The sequence below is a fragment of the Diadema setosum genome, chromosome 6 (genome assembly GCF_964275005.1).
Source record: "Diadema setosum chromosome 6, eeDiaSeto1, whole genome shotgun sequence".
NCBI lineage: Eukaryota > Metazoa > Echinodermata > Echinoidea > Diadematoida > Diadematidae > Diadema > Diadema setosum.
In genome coordinates this window covers 28,888,623-28,907,978 of record NC_092690.1, presented here as the reverse complement: position 1 = coordinate 28,907,978, position 19,356 = coordinate 28,888,623, and the positions used below count along the sequence as shown (strand labels likewise).

At 42.5% G+C, this 19,356-nt stretch overlaps 1 pseudogene; it reads right to left on the bottom strand.

Moving 5' to 3' along the window:
* Positions 1 to 945: 945 nt before the first annotated feature.
* LOC140230070 (uncharacterized) lies at positions 946 to 4,326 on the bottom strand (annotated as a pseudogene).
* Between the last annotated feature and the right edge of the window lie 15,030 nt (positions 4,327 to 19,356).

Genomic DNA, 19,356 nt, shown 5'->3' with positions numbered 1-19,356 from the left:
AACAGAAATGACTATGAATTGTCATTTACCAAAACGGTAAATTGTTTACCTTGCCTGGTCATTTTAGTAGAGCAGTTGAAAGACACTTGCTCCCATCCAGCAAAGGTTTTCTGTAGTACTTTCTGAAAGTCTTTTCATTCGTCCAGCCTGCCTTCTCAAGGATAAACGAAACTGGCAAGTCTGCTCTGTGTGCAGCTGACGTCGCAGCTGCTCTTGTTGAGTGAGCCTTATATTTTGAGGTGTCGATTCCTGCCGCTGTCATAACATCTTTGATCCACCTGGAGATGGTTTGTGACGTAACTTTCGCATGGGGTCTGCGAAAACTAATAAAGAGCCGACGCTCTTGGCCTCGAATTTCCTCGGTCCTCCGTATGTAGGCTTTGATGTAGTTGACAACGCACAATCGACGATCTGGAGGGTAGGCTCTCATGCTCAGTGTGTAGCCAGCGTTTCCAGGCCTATTTTGTTTCAGTAGCTCGCTGAAATGAAATGTAACTGATGATCCCTTGAGTATCATGTTGTCCAAATTCAGGAGCTGCAACGACTGTGCTCTCTGTGTTGAGATGAGAGCCATGAGCATGCATAGCTTTTTGGTGAGATCTTGTAGGCTCAGTGCATTTGCCGGTGACAGCTTTCTGAGATAGCAAAACACAATATTTACATCCCAAGTATCTACATAGCGAGGTCTTGGGGTTCGGAGATGGAAAACTCCCTTCATAAATCTTGATATCAAAATGTTGTTCCCAACTGTAGAGGCACCATCCTCAAGAACTAGGAATGATGCGAGCGCACTTCTTGCTGTGTTGAGTGCATTGTATCCAAGACCTCCTACATGAAAAAGCTCACTAAGAAATTCTAAAACAAACTGAACACTAGAGTGAAGATGGCTTTTCTTCTTACTCTTGCAAAAGTCTTTCCACTTCTTTATGTACACACAATATTGTTTCTGGGTAGAGGCTCTCCAAGAAGCGGCCAAAATGTCCACAATTTCCTTCTTTAGTCCTGTCCTTTCGAAGGGCTGCCGCATAACCTGCAACAGAGAAGATCAATTCGATCATACAAGGGATGTGGTTCATGCGTAACAGGTTGCGTTAATAGGTTCCTACTCCTTGTAATTAGCACTGCTTCACCCTTTAACATCCTTTTCAGCTTAGGAAACCATGCCTGTGTGGGCCAATTTGGCACTACCATTATGCCTTCAGCTCTATCAACATCTGTTCTAATTTTTTGAAGACATCTTGGGATGAGACAGAATGGGGGAAAGGCATAGAATTTGAATTCTCCCCAATCCAACGTAAATGCATCTACGGCTTCTGCATTTGGATCTGGCAACCAAGTGACATATCTCTCAAGTTGGTTGTTTAGTCTGGACGCAAAGAGATCAATGTCTGGAAGCCCAAAAACTGAAACTAGTTTGTTAAAGGCTTGCTTGTTAAGCATCCATTCATTTCGGTCACTGAACTTTCTAGACCTGCTGTCTGCCTCAGTGTTCTCACTCCCTGGAAGGTGTGCTGCAGTAACCCAAATATTACGTTCCATGCACCACCTCCAGATGTCTCTAGCTGCACTGTCACAGTCCTTGGACTTAATACCCCCCATGTTATTCAAATAAGCAACTGCTGTTGTGTTGTCTGACCTAAGGAGGACATGAACATCATGTACAGAAGAGCAAAAGGACTTCAGTCCAAACCCGGCTGCCAATGTCTCCAGGTAATTGATATCATTCTTTCTAGCTCTTTCCATTTCAAGATCGTTCCATCTGCCTCCTGTTTCAATGGACAGATTTGTGGCTCCCCAACCAAGCCCACTAGCGTCTGTACGCAGCTCAAGTGTAGGTCTGTTACGCTTAATTGGTGCACACTCCTCAAAGACATGATTAATCCACCATTTGAGCTCTTCTTTCCCTTCTAATGACAGCTTCATAGGTCTGTCAAAATGGCCTTTGTTAGCTTTAAGGGCGGCAATTTTGTCACGTTCTAGGCATCTGTAGAAAAGAGGGCCATGTTGGACTCCAGGGAAAGTAGCTATTATCTTCCCGATAACATGTGACACCTGCCTGATTGTGGGTCTAGTATTGTCAAGCAAGTCTGAACAGACTGTGATAATGTCCTGCATTTTCTCTTCTGGCAAGGAGATAGTCATATCACCAGTGTGCAGCTTAAACCCTAGGAATGTGAGCTCTTGTTGGGGTTCTAGCATAGATTTCTCCTCATGGACTACGAAACCTAGCTCAGACAGGAGATTTGTGGTTGCACGTACAGCCTCCTTTGTTTGTTCTATTGACTCTCCGATAATGAGAGTATCATCAAGGTAGCCTAATACTATGTGCCCCATTTCTCTCAGTGTAGCGAAAACAGGTTTCATGAGCTTGGTGAAAAGTCTGGGCGCTGTGCTGAGCCCATTTGGTAGGACTTTGAACCTGTAAAATTTCCCTTGCCATGGAAATTTGAAGAATTTTCTGTGTTCAGTGTCAATTGGAATGGAGTAGTAAGCATCTCGGAGGTCGACTGAGGCTAGGAAATCTGGGGAGATTAAAAGGGCAGCTGTATGAATGTTATCCATTTTGAAGTGTTGTACGCTCACACACTTGTTCAAATCTGTCAAATCAAGTATTAGTCGAACACCCCCATTTTTCTTGGGTCGTGTGAAAATGTTTGAGAGAAATTCTCCTTCTTCATGACCACATTCTTCGATAACATTCTTAGTCAGTAAGCTTGCGATCTCTCTGTCAATACAAGCTGAATTGTGCTGGTTTGGTTTGTATTGAATGATGGGCTTATCCCTCCTAGGGGGCATACATGCTTCTTCAAATTCAATTTTGTAACCCCTGATTGCTGCCAAAATAAATGGATCAGCTGTGATTTGGCACCATCGCCTGTAAAAAAGCCTCACTCGACCTCCGACTGCCACTGGAGCTTTCTTTGGAATACATTGCACACACGTACAAATACATTGGGGAATGCAGGTATGATCATGATGTGAATCGAAACTACCTACCTCTTTGGGTATGCTGGTAGTTATTTCTTGCGCTGCATTGGAGGCCTGTGCTGTGGAGCCTGTTGTGGGGGGCGGCTCGCTGTGCGGGGTGGTGGCTGCTTGCTGTGACCCCACTGTGGGCGCTGACCTAAAAAAGGCCTGCTACTACCGCCGGCTGTTGGTCTGTGTGTTGAGGCAGCTGAACTTGCAGTCCAGCCAGCACTTCTGTATTGTCGCTTGGAGAAAGCTGCTCCCCTGTACGGGTGGTACGTACTAGACTGTGGCCGCGAAATTGGGTTTCTCATCACCCCTGATGCAGCTTTCTGCTCCTCTTTGAGATCTTTCATTCTCTTTCCCAATTCATCCCCGAATAGGAATTTAGTGACGGGAGTGGAAGGTTTGCAAAGATGAGAGTAAGTGGCTGCCATGTCCGGCTTGATAAGTTCTTTCCTCAACGAATTGAGTTCAAAATTGGCATTGCACAGCAACGCCAATGCGTCCTGCTGTGTGTTGGTCAGCCGAGGTGATGGGAAGGACTGTATTAGCGCGCTCAGGCCCTTCGTCAGCGACTTCTGCACACGCTGTAACTTGGCATCTCTACTGCGTGTGTGTTGCGGTAGGTTATCCCAGATCGGGCCGTTCACCTTCGGTGTAGCGAGGTAAACACAGTTGCTCGGGGCTGGATACTTAGATGCCGTCTCTTCCAACACTTTTTCTTCTAGAGGGTGGCTTATGAGGTAAGTAGTAGAGCTGGCTAAGTCCTCGTCTACCGGTAGCCCTGTATCACCCGGCTTGGCAAATTTTGCTGCGAGAACGGGAATTTCTAGCACGTCTGCCGCGTCTGACGCAAATTCGCCTTCTTCTCTGTTGGCTTCGCCCGTGTCACGCACGTGCGGCTCCCCGCACTGTTGAAAATCAGTTTCCATAGCAATTTCACACTGTCCGGCGCTGTGCGCCTCATCGTACGCCACAAAATGGCGCGATGCCGGTTTCGGCGGCGTGGAGTTTACATACACTGGGCAGCGCGTCGACCACTTTACTCAGAAGACTTTCCAGTCTCGATAGTCTGTCCTCGACATCCGAGGATTTTTCGGCCGTCTTTGGGCCCTGCTTCGCTTGCGGCACTTTACCCGCCATGTTAGTACCGGAAACCGTGACCGACTTAACTAGTTTCTTTTTCGGCTTGACTTGTTTGCCTGTCGGAGGGGAACGTTCTTCGCAAACAACGTTGGTGTTTGCCACTGCGCCGGGCTTAGCCGGATGATGCAGCTGTTCTTGGGGCTGTTGTACCTCCATCACCGTAGCCACCGCGTGACTTTCGTGGAATGAGGCCGCTAGAAAGGGCTGTGCTTGCCGCCTTGCTAAGCACCGAATAATCGTTGTACGATATAGGAAGATAGCGGAATCTAAATTCCACTAACTGCTGGTTTCTAGAACCGTTAGTACCGCGAAATGCGAAAAAAGATCAGAATTTTCGACTGCGATAAGGGAACTGCGTTCGAATACTCGTGCGTAGAAAAGCGATATGACTGCGCGTGCGCAAAGCGGGTCTCTCAATGTAGTCTCTTTCGGAGACTCCAGAAGTAAAATAATACCGTTTAAATGATATATTGGTCATTACATATAAAGGTACATTTTTGAAGCTATGGTCAAACGAAGCAAAAATTTTCTTATTATGTTCTTTATTTTTCTTGACCTTTAATCGCAAATATCTCCATTTGGCAAATATGGACTTATCGGTTTTTGCAAACAAACTCTTCATATGTTAGTGTTATACACAGTATAATCTTCTTGTGTTGCATTGTTGTCTTGTAATAATTGAGGACTGGTTGAAAGAAAGAAAGAAAATATCTTACAGTGCATGGCGTGTGTGTTCTATAGATATTATGTGTTATGGTTCAAAAGCAGAGCTATTTAGTCTCTTTTTCAAACCATGATTCCGCATATTTCTGTGTATTATGAATAGCGTGCCTTGTGACGCAGTCTATCCAGTCCTCAGCACCATATCCACATACATACAATGTACCCACTCACTACCAGGCAGCCCTCCAACACACACACACACTTGGCATGTGCGCATGGACACACATACACATACTTATTCAGGGACTGGCACATGCACACACATGCTAACATATTGTGTGCACTTGATTTCTCCTATGTTTGATAGCATGCTGCTAGCATCCAGCTTGTCCTCAGGTTGAACCCTAGTCTATGCATACAGACCCTTGCAGATTTTTCCTTTGCCCCATCCTCCCACTGTACGACTCGCTTAAACTTGCTCAATTCGAGAGGTGTTCTCGATCCATATTGTTTCAAAAAGTACAAAATACACATTTAAATCACTTGGCGGCTTTACAATGTGTGAAAATTTTATTTCATTTTATTTTATTATTATTATTATTTTTTTTTTTACATTTGTGGTCATGATAGTTCTTCACTTAATTTACAGGTAACCCAGTCATAGTCTGTAATTGTTTATGTCCAGAATAAGTGATGGAATATGATTGCAGTGTGTGAGATTATACTTGAGAGGCCAAGAAGGAAAACTATTATACTGTCTCAAAATGCTCTAATTAAGTAATTGTCTTCCTCTAGGGCCTATGATACTGCATGTAAAACAAGGAATCTTCGCATGCATTTTAATTTCGCGAGAGCCAAGATTCTCGAAATTGAAATGCATGTGAAAGTTCTTGTCTACGCTATATGCATTGAATGTTAGAGGCAACTCGCAAAAATGTCATGCTGCGAAAAGGGCCGTCGGCTCCAATTCGCGAAAATTTCATGCCGCGAAAATATCGTGTTTTACATTTATAGTGCTTCTGAATCATTATTGCATAAACAGGGTCTGAATTACTGAGTCTAAGTGACTTCATTTCGCTGAGCTCTTTCTGCCATGTGTGTCTGCTGTGACGTGAAGTTGGGTGCCATCCCTGGTCATATATCACATCCTATACACTGTCAGTGTGTCTTCAGTGTGAATGGAGGTATGTGTCTGGGCAGGAGTTTACTGCTTAGACAGGATTACATAATATTACGTAACTCTGTCCAGTTTTTGTTCCCCTTGTCTGGTTGAGCGATGACTGGGAGGTATTTTCGGCTTTTGTCCGAAAACGAAACAGCAGAACCATTCTGTGTTCTCTTCCATTTCTTCAACAAAATGGAATATTCCTGAACTGACAGCAGCCTTTCATATTCATAATGTGTATTCTCGTAGGCATGTTTCGTTCAGTTGTATTAGTTTATCACATGGTTTTACCTTTCTGTGGTTGTTGCCAAAACATGGCTGCGCATATAAAGATGATTTATTTTTCTGTGTATTGGTCTTAATTTTGCAAAACTTCCATTCATCTGGTGGCTCCCCACTGTATATCAATATTCCTGTCAATTTGCAATCTCATTATTGCTTTTGAGCCTGAAGTAGAAGGCAGAATTTGTTGAATAAACTTTAAACAAAAAAGAAAACAATAGCAAACCTGAAGCCCACCCTTGTGTGGGCTTCTTGAAGGCATAATTTACCATTTGTAAATGAAACAAAAACCCATCATTAGTGCTTCAAAATAGTTCTAAAATGGGAGTTATGGATAGAAACAACCACTGTAAAAATTTGAATCAGTAAAATCGATGTTAAGTATTGTTAAATATACAAAATGTGAACAATAGTTATAGTGAAAATGTTTCCAGACCAAAGTGTCTACAGTTACTGTTTATTGAGAAAAATACAGATCTCTCCTTATATGTTAGGCTTTATCACAAAGATTTTAAATGACAGGATGTTTTGTGGTACAACAGACCTACATTGAAAATTTTTTTAATAGTGTTCCCAAAGGTAAAAAGGACCTTTAATCAAAACCGGGCATTCATTCATTCTTTGTCCCAGCAGTATGGTCTTCACAAGTCCTCTAACTTCTGTGTTGGTAGTACTGAAATTTTGTTGCACTATTCAACATTCATTGCAAATGAAACACAGGAGTTATCCCTGTCCCCCCCCCCCCCCCCCCCAGCAATAGGGGTTATTAACTTGTAAGTAGACTGAGAAGGTATAGGATAAGATTTCACCATCGGAATAAAGATGGAAATTTGTGCCCAAAAACAGAAATGAAATCAATGTGGAATTAGTGGGGGATTTGCATGTTTGCTAGCCATACTCCTGCGTGCATTAATAATAAAAATAAAGCTCAGACCGTCACCGTTTTTCCGTGCGTCCTTGGGTGTGTGTCTGAGAGCACAATTTCTCTCTCTCTCTCCTTTTTCTCGAATGTTACAACTTGATCTTGTGGATCACCATCGCGGATATGCGTACTCGGTGACGTCATAAGTGATTGCAAATATACGCTGCCGGCTTCTATTTTGGGTTGAGTCAACAAGGGAGAGCTTTAACTGCAGGCTGTCGTTAACATCGAGTGTGAGGAAGTATATGCAGTATTTTTAGGGAAAACACGGAAAACCTCACAAAAAAAAAAAAAAAAAAAATTACAGAGAAGTAAAATAAAAAGGGAGAGGATACTAAAGATCTTGAGAGAGGTAAGGACAGAACTAGACTTGGGGGGGGGGGATGCGGAGAAACGAATGAGGTGGAGAATAAAAAAGCGATCATGTTTACTTTTTCTATTCATATCACTGACTGACTGTTGGCCGCAGACTTATAAGGAAGTTCGGTTCTGGCCGTTGCCATGACGTCAGGACGGGCCGATAATGTGCGAAATGCTTGGAGTTTGTTCCGGCTTGTGAATGCAGCATTGCAATCTGCAGTGTGAAATATGTAATAGTTTTATTATCAGCTTGTCATGGTCCTTATGGAGCAGTTTATCAACTTCTTATAGACCAGTTTGGAAGGCAGGAAACTTTTTTTTGTGTGTATATTAGTCATGTACTAATTCATTTTGTTATTTGTTTCAAACAAATTATATATCTGTCCTTGTTTTTATTCTTTTAGTATCAGATTCACTTTCAATTCAATTTATTTCTTTTTCATTCTTTTTTTTTCCAACATTGCATAACATAGAATTAATCCAGAATTATGTTATAGCCATTCATTCAACTGTGTGAAAAATAAATGATAGGTAACAAATAAAGATAATACACGCATAATGGCAAAGTACAAAGTAATGTTCCAAAAAAGAAAAAAGAAAAAGGAAGAGTTGAGAGGTCCACTAAAAAGCTTTATCAAATATCAGATGATGTGGTCATGGTACATGTAGAGAATTTTGTCAGATTTTCTGTACCAAACATGACATTGATTTGAAATGAATGAAATAAAGACCTAGTCTAGTTCTGGCATATTGACAAGGGAGTCTTTGGTCCAGATATTATCTCTGTGAATTTCTTCTGTCTGCATTTTTAGGATTAGTGGGTCTGTGTTAAGGCTTGATGGATCTGAGATAAAGAATTGGTCATAAATTGTATGATTGCTGATAACTTCATTTAAGGGGATTTTGATGAAATGTTTATTTATTCTTCTTTCTTTTTTTTTTTTGTCAGAAAGAATGTGGGTTGAAAACCATATGTGCATGAAGATAAAGTTCTAAAATTCAAAACACCAAGCTTGGGATATCACAGATTTTGGTAAATAACTAAAATTTTATGAGCTGGTCTAGTGATATGTTGGATGGTGAGGGTTTAGGGCTAGCCAAGCAATGTACCAAAGCAAACTCCCTGTTGTTGGGTTGAAATTGCCTAAAGTTTTGCACGGTTGAATTCATTCACTTGGTTAAACAAAGCATTCTTCCTTTTGTCAAAGAAACAAAGTGAGGTTCCAGATCAGCCATAACAGATGCCTGCATTTTCTATTCATGGGCGTTCGTGCCAAAATCTTGAATTGTATTTAATAGTCAAACAGGGCCAGGATATGTACAGTGCTGCATGTATCTCTACCTCTTTGTGTGTGTGTGTGTGTGTGTGAGTGAGTGTTATGTGTTTCCATGGGAATTTCAATGTGTGTGCTTCTGTTACCTCAACAAAAACAGTTGAGGCTTATCAATTGAAAACTGCCTGTGAGCGGTAAACTCAGGAGACACCATGCAAAAAAGGTTTTCTCTTGAATAATGAGTGTTTGCAAGTGAGTTTTCATGTAATGAAAACAGTTTATTGGCTCTGATTGAGAAAATGATCATGCAATAAGTCCCACCTCCCCCCATATTCTTGTATTGCGAGTGTAGCTCCTGGAATAGACAGATATTCCTGTGACGAAAGTGATTTGTGGGGCTAGTGCGTTAAAGCGAAAGTGAGTTTTATCGCCGGGTAATTAATTGTGCATTTTACACCAGTCCGAGATGATCGGCGGATGACAGCGTGTGATAAGGAGTGTGTGGGGCGAGGTGAGTGACTGATGTGGTTGAAGGATCGACAAGGAAGTGGTATGCTACTCCGCTCAGTCGGGATTGTCGGCGATAAAACGTGACGAGATAAGACGGGTGATGTGAAGTCAGCAGACAGGATGCTGGAGTAGAGCGAAAACGGTCTGGAATTGAGTGGCGTCTGGTCAAAGTGGTCAAACACCACCGATGAGGAGACATTTGAGAGATAGAGAGAGGGAGAAAGAGATGATGGTATTAAATCTTCATATGATATTACTGTCTATTGTCCGTTATATCCATTGATTGAATTACTCTGCACATATGAAAGAAATACTTTTCAGTTTAAAGTGTGCAGGCTCCACAAAGTCAGTCCTCTGCAACTTAGAGTGAAGTCTAATGGTGAGCTTTTCACTTGTGCCGCATCCCAGCTTTGATGCAGAACAAGCCAGACACCCCAAGCAAAGAGATCTTTTATTGGTACAGTGAAGGAATTTCGTACGAGTGCTCTTGCTCTTGTGGCCTGTCCAGTGTCTGATGCGGCAAAGTGCAAGTTCTCCCTACGCCACCATCATCGTAAATATGTGCGCCCGGCTCGCTCGGCTCAGCGGGGGAGAGAGAGAGAGAGAGGGGCAGAGGAGGGAGGGTGGCCGGTAGAGGGAACAGCTGAACTTCTGAACCTTTCCCCGCTTGTTTTCATTCCTCTTAGGCTCTGGCTGTCTCTCTCCTTTTCAGCTCTGCCTCCCTCTCTCCCTTCTTCAATCTCTTTTCACATCTCTTCGTCCGACTCCTTCTCTCTCTCTCCCCCCTTCCTCTTCCTCCGTTTCCTCCGTGCTCTGTCTGAGCTCTGGTCTGGTGGATGTGCGTGGGCGTCCATCAATCATTGTAGTTTCTTGTTCCTCCGCCGCTGACTCTCCCGTGCCTCCTCCTCCACCTCTCCTCTCCTCTCCTCTCTTCTCCTGATGGAGACCGGGGTTATGGTATTCGGGACCGCATCTCTGCATCTCGGGAATGAGTATGGGAGAAGTAGGGAGTTGTTGGCTGTAAATGTACAGTCTATATACAATGTACCATTCATTGCCCACTCCTTCTTCTCCTCCTCCTCCTCTTCTCTGCATCTTTCTTGTTCTTTTTCTTTTCTTTCTTGTCTCCTTCCTCTCTGATCACATCCATTCCTTTTGATTTCCTTGGCTCTTCCCAGCTTTCTCCTCATCTTGTGTTTAGTAATATCTCTGATTTTTGTCTCACCGTAGTCAGAGCATCTGTCCCCATCTCTGTATTGAATTTAAAAAAAGGGGGGCGGGGTGAGAGCAAAATAGTGTCATAGTGTCTCGGTTCAAACAATCTTGGGCCCCGTTTTATCAAAAGATAAAAATCGATTTTAAATTTCCTTACCACACAGGTTGCCATAGACTTATAGTTGAAATCAACTTTATAATCAATCTTAACTCTTCATAAAACAGGGCCCAGGGGTACTGATTGTATGAATGCCTTGAATTATGATTCTATTTATTGGAATGAAATAAATGTTGATGTGGCATTGCGCAAGATTTGGTCCATGTGCTCTCCACTCTAGTCGGTCAGTTCTCATCCTCCCTTTATAGTGTCTGTCTTTACCCACCTTCAAGTAGAAGAATGCTATTGACATTGTCTTGGTTAAAAAAGAAGAAAAAAAATCCATTCTTCCTGGTTGATCCTCCCACCACCACTATATCATCCTTTGAATGTGTAAACCACGTCTTGTTTGTTTTAACATTACTCTTTTTTTTTTCTTCAGTCCTCTGTTTTTAATCAGGTTGTCACCTTGAAAATCCGAGACTTCACATGTCCCACGCATGCCTTTCTGCGTCTTGTAATCAATGCCTCAGTACAATTCCGTTATCCAAACTTTGGCGTCCCTCACCTCCATCCACCCCCTTTTCTCCCTCTCTCAAACTCTGTGCTGATATCTCTCTCATCTCGGATGTTGTCTTGTTTTATTCTTCTCCTTCTCTCTCCTCTCTCTCTCTCTCTCTCTCTCTCTCTCTCTCATCCTCCCCCCCCCCTCCCCCACCACCACCTTTAATGTTGTCTTCTCCAATTATCCCACCACACTGCATCTCCGTCCCGAAACTTGCGGGGCTCCGAACAACATTGTCAATTTATTCTCCATGAATGCTAAAATTGCCATTTGCGACGCCCCCGCACCACGGCCGAACACGTCCGGATTGAGACCGGTAGACAGCCACTGGCTCAGTGCACACACAGACACACATGCACACACACACATACACACACGCACACGCGCATACACACACAAAACACACTCACACACACACACACACACATGCACAAACACAAAGACACATGCTACGACATATGCACATACTGTGCAAGCAACATTATGCGTACAAACCGGTGGTTGCGCTCTCCCCACTGCTGCCAATCCGGTCTACATTACTACTCCCCCCAATGATATGTTTTTCCTTCTTATATGTTCAAGAAAATATATGCGCCCTCGTCTTCTGTTCATCTTACTGGCCAATTCAATGCACAATATCAAATATTTCGCTGGTGATTTCCGTGTGTAAATATTGAACACTCTCTAGCATCGCACATAGTTCAGAGTTCGTGGCTAAATTGCCGTGGATTGCTGCGGCAAGTTTGAGATGGAGACAAACATCCCTACTCCACCTTAATTACTTATGACACAAAACGTTAGGGAGGGGCAGTGTGAGAGACTGGGTGTGCTTAAAGGTCGTATGTCCCATTTGCAATGGTCACAAGATTTTGCATGGTTGAAGAATAATGTCCCCCAACATCTTATATGAAATCTTATGGTAATACACCTCAGAGTTTTTTTTTTTTTTTTTTTTTTTTAAGAAATTAAAAGTTAACCCCATGTCACTCAAGAATATGCTCTCCTTTCGTGTAGAAAATAACGGATGGAATTTTTTTAGGGGGTCTGAATAAATTCACTGGAAATCCATAGTATGTTTGCCCCCCATGAAAAAATGTCCAGTTTTGTTATTCTGAAGAAAAGTCTGAATGATTTCGTGAGTGGTTAAATTCGTGATTGTGGAGCACCGTACTGAATGGAGAAATGTGTGCACATCACATGCATGTCGGGATCAGAGTCAATATTTTCATGTGTCTTTAAATTCGCAAATTGCGCTCGATTCGAGAAATTTGCGAAATATTCGGCTTATACAGTATCTGATAAACAAAGGAATTGTTAGGGTAGTACCTCTCATAGGGACGCACTGCATGTACGCATTTATCTCCTACAGGGAGAAGACAGCAAGTGTGACGGGTCACATGACAAATACACCTTTGTACAATTGGTGGTTTTTCTCACTCAAATCTTGCGTCCACATATCATGCAAAGTTTGAATTACTGCCCTAAATGCCATGGTATTTCGCGATGCATTTTCACAGTATATTCCGTGATGCATTTCGCATTATATTTCACGATGTATTTGCATTCACATTATGAAACACTGGTATTTCACCATAATTGTGCATTGAGCCTATTAAAATTTAGGTGGGGGTATTAATCGCATTCAGTGATAATTCTGGTTTTTGGTGTTATGTTTTGTTTTGTTTTGTTTTGTTTTGTTTTGTTTTTGTTTTTTTTGGGGGGGGGGGTTATGGAAGCAGGTGGTATTCAGAGAGTTAAATCACTCAATCCTACTGGTGGGCAGTATTCCAGTATTTCAGCCAGCAGCATCTTCTAGAAAGCCTGGTTTGCTGTGTGGGAGGATGGCTCTAATCAGAGCTGAATGAGTAAATGGACTCCACCAAGTCCGCATTCAGAGGCAGTGGGGAATTTGCCGCTGCATCCTTTGTGCCAGAAACTTTTTCGTTTCTTCATTTGGGCGTAGATTACAAGATCTCTTTTGACCTTTGAGTGACCCCTTCCGGCCTAATTTTTTTTTTTTTCAATCTTTCAATTTTTTCTTTCTCTGATATAAGTCTCATATTTACAGTTTCACACCTTTTTGTGTCAATTCTTTACAGGTATCTTTAAAAAAAAATCTGTTACGGACATGTGTCCATATTGCACTTATACAGAATTATTAAGTAGAATGGGAGTCACAATTCTGACCAAAAATTGTAAATCTGTAATATGGATGACCTATTTCTATACCTGTTTTGTACACCCTTTTCCCATTTCCATTTTATTGAAGATTTAGCTTTTTCTTCTTCAAAGAATTACTCATTAGGGTTTTTAGTTCAGCATAATGTGCAATTATTCCCTCAGAAATCTAACTCGGGAGAACACCTTGTATATTATGTGGGTTTGTGGGTTTTTGTGTGTGCGTGTGTGGGTATGTCGGTTTGTGTCCTTGTTTCTTGACCTGCATTTTGAGAAATTTGGGTCATGAGAGCCTGAATTTTATCTCACACCATCAGTATCAAGTTCATTTACTGATATGGATGATCATCAAAACCAAACACAGACAATCAAAAAAAAAAATAATAAAAAAAATACTTCTAAACTCAAGCTGACGTTTCAAAGACAGAAAGCAGAAAAAGTTTGAAACTCGAAAGTCGAACGGCTGCTAGAGTCAGACTTTTGTCTCACTGGTTGTTTGGCGAGAGGGCCCCTTATGTAAAGTTTGAGATGGGTAGAGAGATGATGGCAGTGGAAATTGGGACATGTGTTTTATGATATCATATTTCACTGACACAAAAACGTGTGTTGCTTTGGCCAAAAGTGTTACTGTAGTGCTCGATTGTTTTTTGATTTGCCCCACTTTCTTTTTTCAATATTTGGCAGCCTACTAACAGCTATTTCACATATTTTGTCGTGTGGTGCATCAAAGTACAGTCGCTGTTCAGATAGCACTTTGTTATCTAAATCATCACGTACAAAATAAGACATTAGATAAGATGAGATAAGATGTAAGATACGAGATCAAACTCATTCCCAGGGTGAAATCTGTCTTGTTAGGGCAAAATATTCAACAGATGCAATAATATTTTTGGCCTAGAAAGTTACTTGCACTCACGACTGATAGTCACTGACAGAAACACAACCAGCAGAACCTTTATTTATTTGTTGTTGAAAACGACAAAGTCGGTCATGTTTTGGATACTGCTTATTTGTCTAAAATCTTCTTTCTTTTTAATTTCTTAAGCTTAAGAGAGTAGAAAGCACTGTGTTTTTAAAAATCGTTGGAGGATTTAAAAGAAGAAGAAGAAGAGTTTTTGTTTTGCAGACACCCTCCTACTATATATCCATCTCCAAGGGAAACTGGGAATCTACAGTGTACATGATTGAAAGCAAGACCTCACAAAACGTGCTCCTTCCAGAAAGGTAGAAACTGCCTCCCTGCCCAATACACTATACATCTGATTCAAAGGAGAGCTCACACACACACACACAGCAGTGCCAGAGTCCAAGTCACCTTAATCCCCCGTTCCAATTTCAGTGTCAACACACTTTTCTCGCACTTTCCAAATCCGACAGCTCGGTCCTCGTAACCAAAGGCCCGTGTGTCTGTCATTCCTGCGTCCCCCTTTCCCTAGTCGTGCCCCCAGCCGAAAAATTGGACCTTCTCCCGACCCTACTCCTTGGGCCACCCTCTTCAGTTCAACTGCGTACGTTCATGGCTGAAGATCAGTTGTTGTTGGAAACAAACATCAGGGTATTTAATACAAAAGATCTTTTCCTGTATGCCTTGAAGGAGCATATGGACGAGGAATATCTACTTTTAATTTGTGAAAGTGCCTGTCAATATCACTTGCCCTACAGTGGACTGTAGTTGCCTTGGGACAAAGCAGGCAGGTGTGTGGGTTCATAACGCCTTGTACATACTTGACTGTGATCAGATCTTCCTTCATTCAAGTTTGGAGCTACCTTTGTGAATTCCACAAGTTCTACAAATTTGAAGTCGACACATTCCACATATATTATAGCAAAAGTTCTGTGGTGTGTGTGCATTCACTTTCTGTGAGCCCTATCAAATTTGAAATACTGCTATGAAGTATAGATTTAAAAAGCTTGATGGAAAACTTGCCTCCACTCTTTAGAGAGGGTTTTGTGTGAACTTCTCTTTCTGTAGTTCATCTCTACCACCTCTGTGGCCAGGCCATTGCTTGAAAATGCCCTCGTCCCAGTTTTCCATTTACCCTCACAGCAAATCAATCTCTTCTCCCATCTGTCCCCATCCCTTTTCTTCCCCCTTCTGTCTTACCCCTCCCTCTCTTCCCTTCTAGCACACCCCTTGGTCTTCACCCCTTGGTCTTCACCCCTCTGCCTTCCCCCTTCTATCTTTTCTCTTCTATCTTGTCTCCTTTTCTCCCCCCCCCCCCCCCTCACCCCCTCTCTCCTCCCCCCAGAGAAAGGGGTGTGAAGGAGGAAGACTATTCCCTCAAAAGGGAGCCAGAGTCCTGGAAATTCCCCCTCACACCTCCTTCTTTCAAAGAAGGGCTTGTCCAAGAGGAGAAGTAGGTCAGGTCAGTTTGGGTTCTCGTTAGTAGCGACTTCACGTGCAGGGGAGAAAAGGGGGAAAAAAGGAGAGAGCGAGAGAAAAAAAAAAAGAAGGAAGATGATGGAGGTGGTGAAAGGAGGAATGAAATGGTGGCCAAATATGTTTTTCTCCATCCCGTTTTCTTGACAGCCCCCCCCCCCCCCCCCCACTTCCAAGCTTGCCCTTTGAAGTCAAATGTTTTTCTGGGCATCAAGGGTCCAGTCTGTGTAGCATTTATTCAAAGAAGGGCAGGGACTTACTGTGTTACAAAGGGGTGTGGGGGTGGAGGATCCTTCAAGTTGACATCAATCATGCCTTATTATGCCACAGTGCTCCAAGAAATATTTATGCGTTACGCTGATAAGTTAGTGGTCAGACATGTTATACCAGGGAGGTGGAAGAAAGATGGAGTGTGCTCTTCTGAGTTTCCTTTGAAGTCATGCGTGGCCCCGACAGCGTTTTTTTCCCCCTCCCGTAATCCCATTACTCACGCTCGGCGCACTGCAAGTCGTAAATCTTGTGGCGGAAATCACGACGCGAAATGCATTGTGGTCGGGGAATAAAATGGCGTCCTACGGTGTAAGCACAGAATTAACTCCTAGAGTGTATTCTGTAAAGCAGTGGTGTAAGCAGTGGTGGTGGATCTGGCGATCGTGATTTTGACGGAGACGAGTTTGTTGAGGAGGAATTGCTTTTAGCAAATTCAAAATCACATTGACACCGCAACTTAACGAAATTTGATTTGCAATTGAAACTGAAACTCAGAAAGTTAGTTGGGCCTTGGCTTGGAAATTGGAGGCCAAGGCAAGGGCAAGGCTCGGGACACTGTTTAATAGCGCAGCGTCACCTCGGGTACGCTGCCTAGCAAAAGCATACCTAACGTTAGTCCTAGCTAGTAGACTCTAGTATTTCACAAACTAGAATCTAACCACTGTTAAACGTTAGATTCTACTAGCTCCAGAGATGTACTCTACTACTTTTTAATTCAATTTTTTGTAACGTAAGCATGGGGTAGAGTCAAGCCGATTACCGGTATTTACCGATGAATGATCGAGGGAGAGTGAGGCGAAACACTGTATACTAAGGTCTGTTTTTCCCCCTAAAATATACTTACAGCATCATACATCTAGGCTTTTATAGATATCATCTTTAATTCTCTACGGAAAATTATTATAATCAAGGCTGATATGTCTAATTTACACTTTTTAACACTCAACTTTCCATTCCAATATGTATTTACTAGTAACTCAAATTCACCGAAACAACGGCAACGAACGCTGTCCCGACGCCTACGCGGCGGCCCTACAACAACTCGACGAGTACGCTGAAAAGCCCCAGCTCGCTCGGGTGCAGACGAAAAAAAAAACCGCCTCGGTCTCTATGAAGCACTACTTTTACACTCGAACTGTTTGAAAACACGCCCGAACACGCTCATGTAACTTATATCATTTTGAAGATCAAGGTCAGGCCTACCTCTCTAACTATAAAAAAATTGCGGAAATGTGCGGGATTTCTCATAACCGATACAGAAACAATATGATGACATCTCTAGCGCACAAAACTTACTGCTCAGTAACTCCGTTGTTTGTGTACCGATTTCGCTGGTTCAAACGGCAATCTCCTCAGCACAGTCTGCTGAACCAGCGAAAGGTATAGACATACCACGCTACCCAATTCTTGAGCCATAAGTTGTAGCTTTCGAAGGGGGACGTCTTTCACTGAATGTAATAGACTGCCAAAATTTTGAATATGACGTCATATTGTCGGTGCCACGCATCGCTTCAAAGCCCGATTTTTACGAGCGTGTGTTTATGGAAGGCCTGGAAAGGAGATCATGTTGCGTCACTCTTGTGCGCCGGAGGGTGATGGGTGGACCGATAAGGCCAGATTTTGACATATTTATCACAGAATGAGGGTTGGATTTCAAGACGTTAATCGGTGTAAGACCACTTGATTTTTTTCTCTGAGGGAAGCTCTCAGAGTGCCATCTCCATCTTTCTTCCACCTCCCTGGTTATACCCACTAAAAAAAAAAGATAATTTCCAGGGTTGCGTTCCTTGAATGCTCTTGTTTTGCTTATGATGGCCTGTGTCCAGATCAAGGAAGACTGCATTTGATGGTTACCTGTTTACCAGTATAAAGAAAGGCTGATGTTCCCTCATCTGCCTCAATGTGAAACATCTGTAATACATAATTTAGACTGTTTACTCAGTATTGCCTTTACACGTAGTTGTTCAATACATACTACACTACTTGTATTCTGTCCATTGGCATTGGAAGATGTACATATTTGACTTTTGCATGTTTCAACACCTCTGATGCCTCCGAGGCAGGATGCCAGAGCTTTATATCAGTAGAAAAGTGAAGACAAATGGTAAAGCAAATTATGCTCTTTAGTTTCTCATATCTATGCATCAGTCAAGTATTTTGCAACGCTTTGACAAGGGCTCACTGTGCATCCCAGTGAAATGGAAGTTTTAAAACCTCCACCGAACATTGTCCGAGGTGTCTGTATCATCTCCTTTTATTTTCGCCTTGTCAATAGACCTGTTCTGGTTTGGTGCTGTTTGTTTTATATCAGTGTTTATTTCAGCCATAATTGGGGGGAAGGGGGCTTCAGTATGCCAAATATAATAATATGGATTTATGACCTGACATAGCAATGCACCTGACTCACTGCATATCTTGTTGAATCTTATTCCTTCATATTTTCAAATCCCCCCAGTTATGGCCGACACAACTCAGTGTTTTAAAAGCGAATAGGTCTATAGTCGGCAGCGCAGTCGAGAGAAGGAACTGCTGGGATGAGCTGGAGGGGTTGCCGCGTCAACGAGTTGTGTCATCTCTCTTCCGGGAGGCAGTGACTTTTTACTCTGTACTCAGCAGCCCTCCCTCCACCCTTGTATTGATTTGGCGTAATGCGACGAAAGGTCCGCAAACCGGGTCAAACAATCCTTTCCCTCATCACGGACCCATTGTCCTCTTCTTGTCCTGCCGACCGGAGAACCGCAATCCCCTCCATCGCGTCTTCACAGACTGTATTCCATTCAGTCGTGGTTGCCCTAGTTGCACACTTTGGCATACGTTTTGATTATTAGATTTTCAAGGGAAAAAAAAAGGGTCAAAGGCCAATGTATAGTGGAGATGAACTTTCCCTGTCATGTCAAATTTTGAGGTACCCAGATGAATCTTATTGTAGCTATAAAGCTAGATTTATTTCCCTTCTGCAAAGAAAATGCCTATAGATGTAGGCCATTCCTGTTTTAAACATGTTTTTCCCCCTCTTTCAGCTGTAATCCAGTTGATTTTTGTTCTTTAGGTGATCCGAGTATCCTCTATGATTTTATGATTATCTTTTTTTGTTCAAAAGTAAGAATATCTCTGAATCAATGTCTCTTGGATAATCTCATTGTATGATATGTATATCCCGAGCACAAACACTTCTTTGTTTGTTTACTATTGCATACATATCAAAATTGATGCGGAGTATATACAAGTCTTCATCCTCGTCTCGATGAGGCAGATTTTTACTTCAACTTGATGTATGGATTCATCTTGGAAGCCTTTATACGCAAGATGGGCAGCTAGCCACCCAGGCTATTGTTACATCAGAGGCACAGTTGCATAGA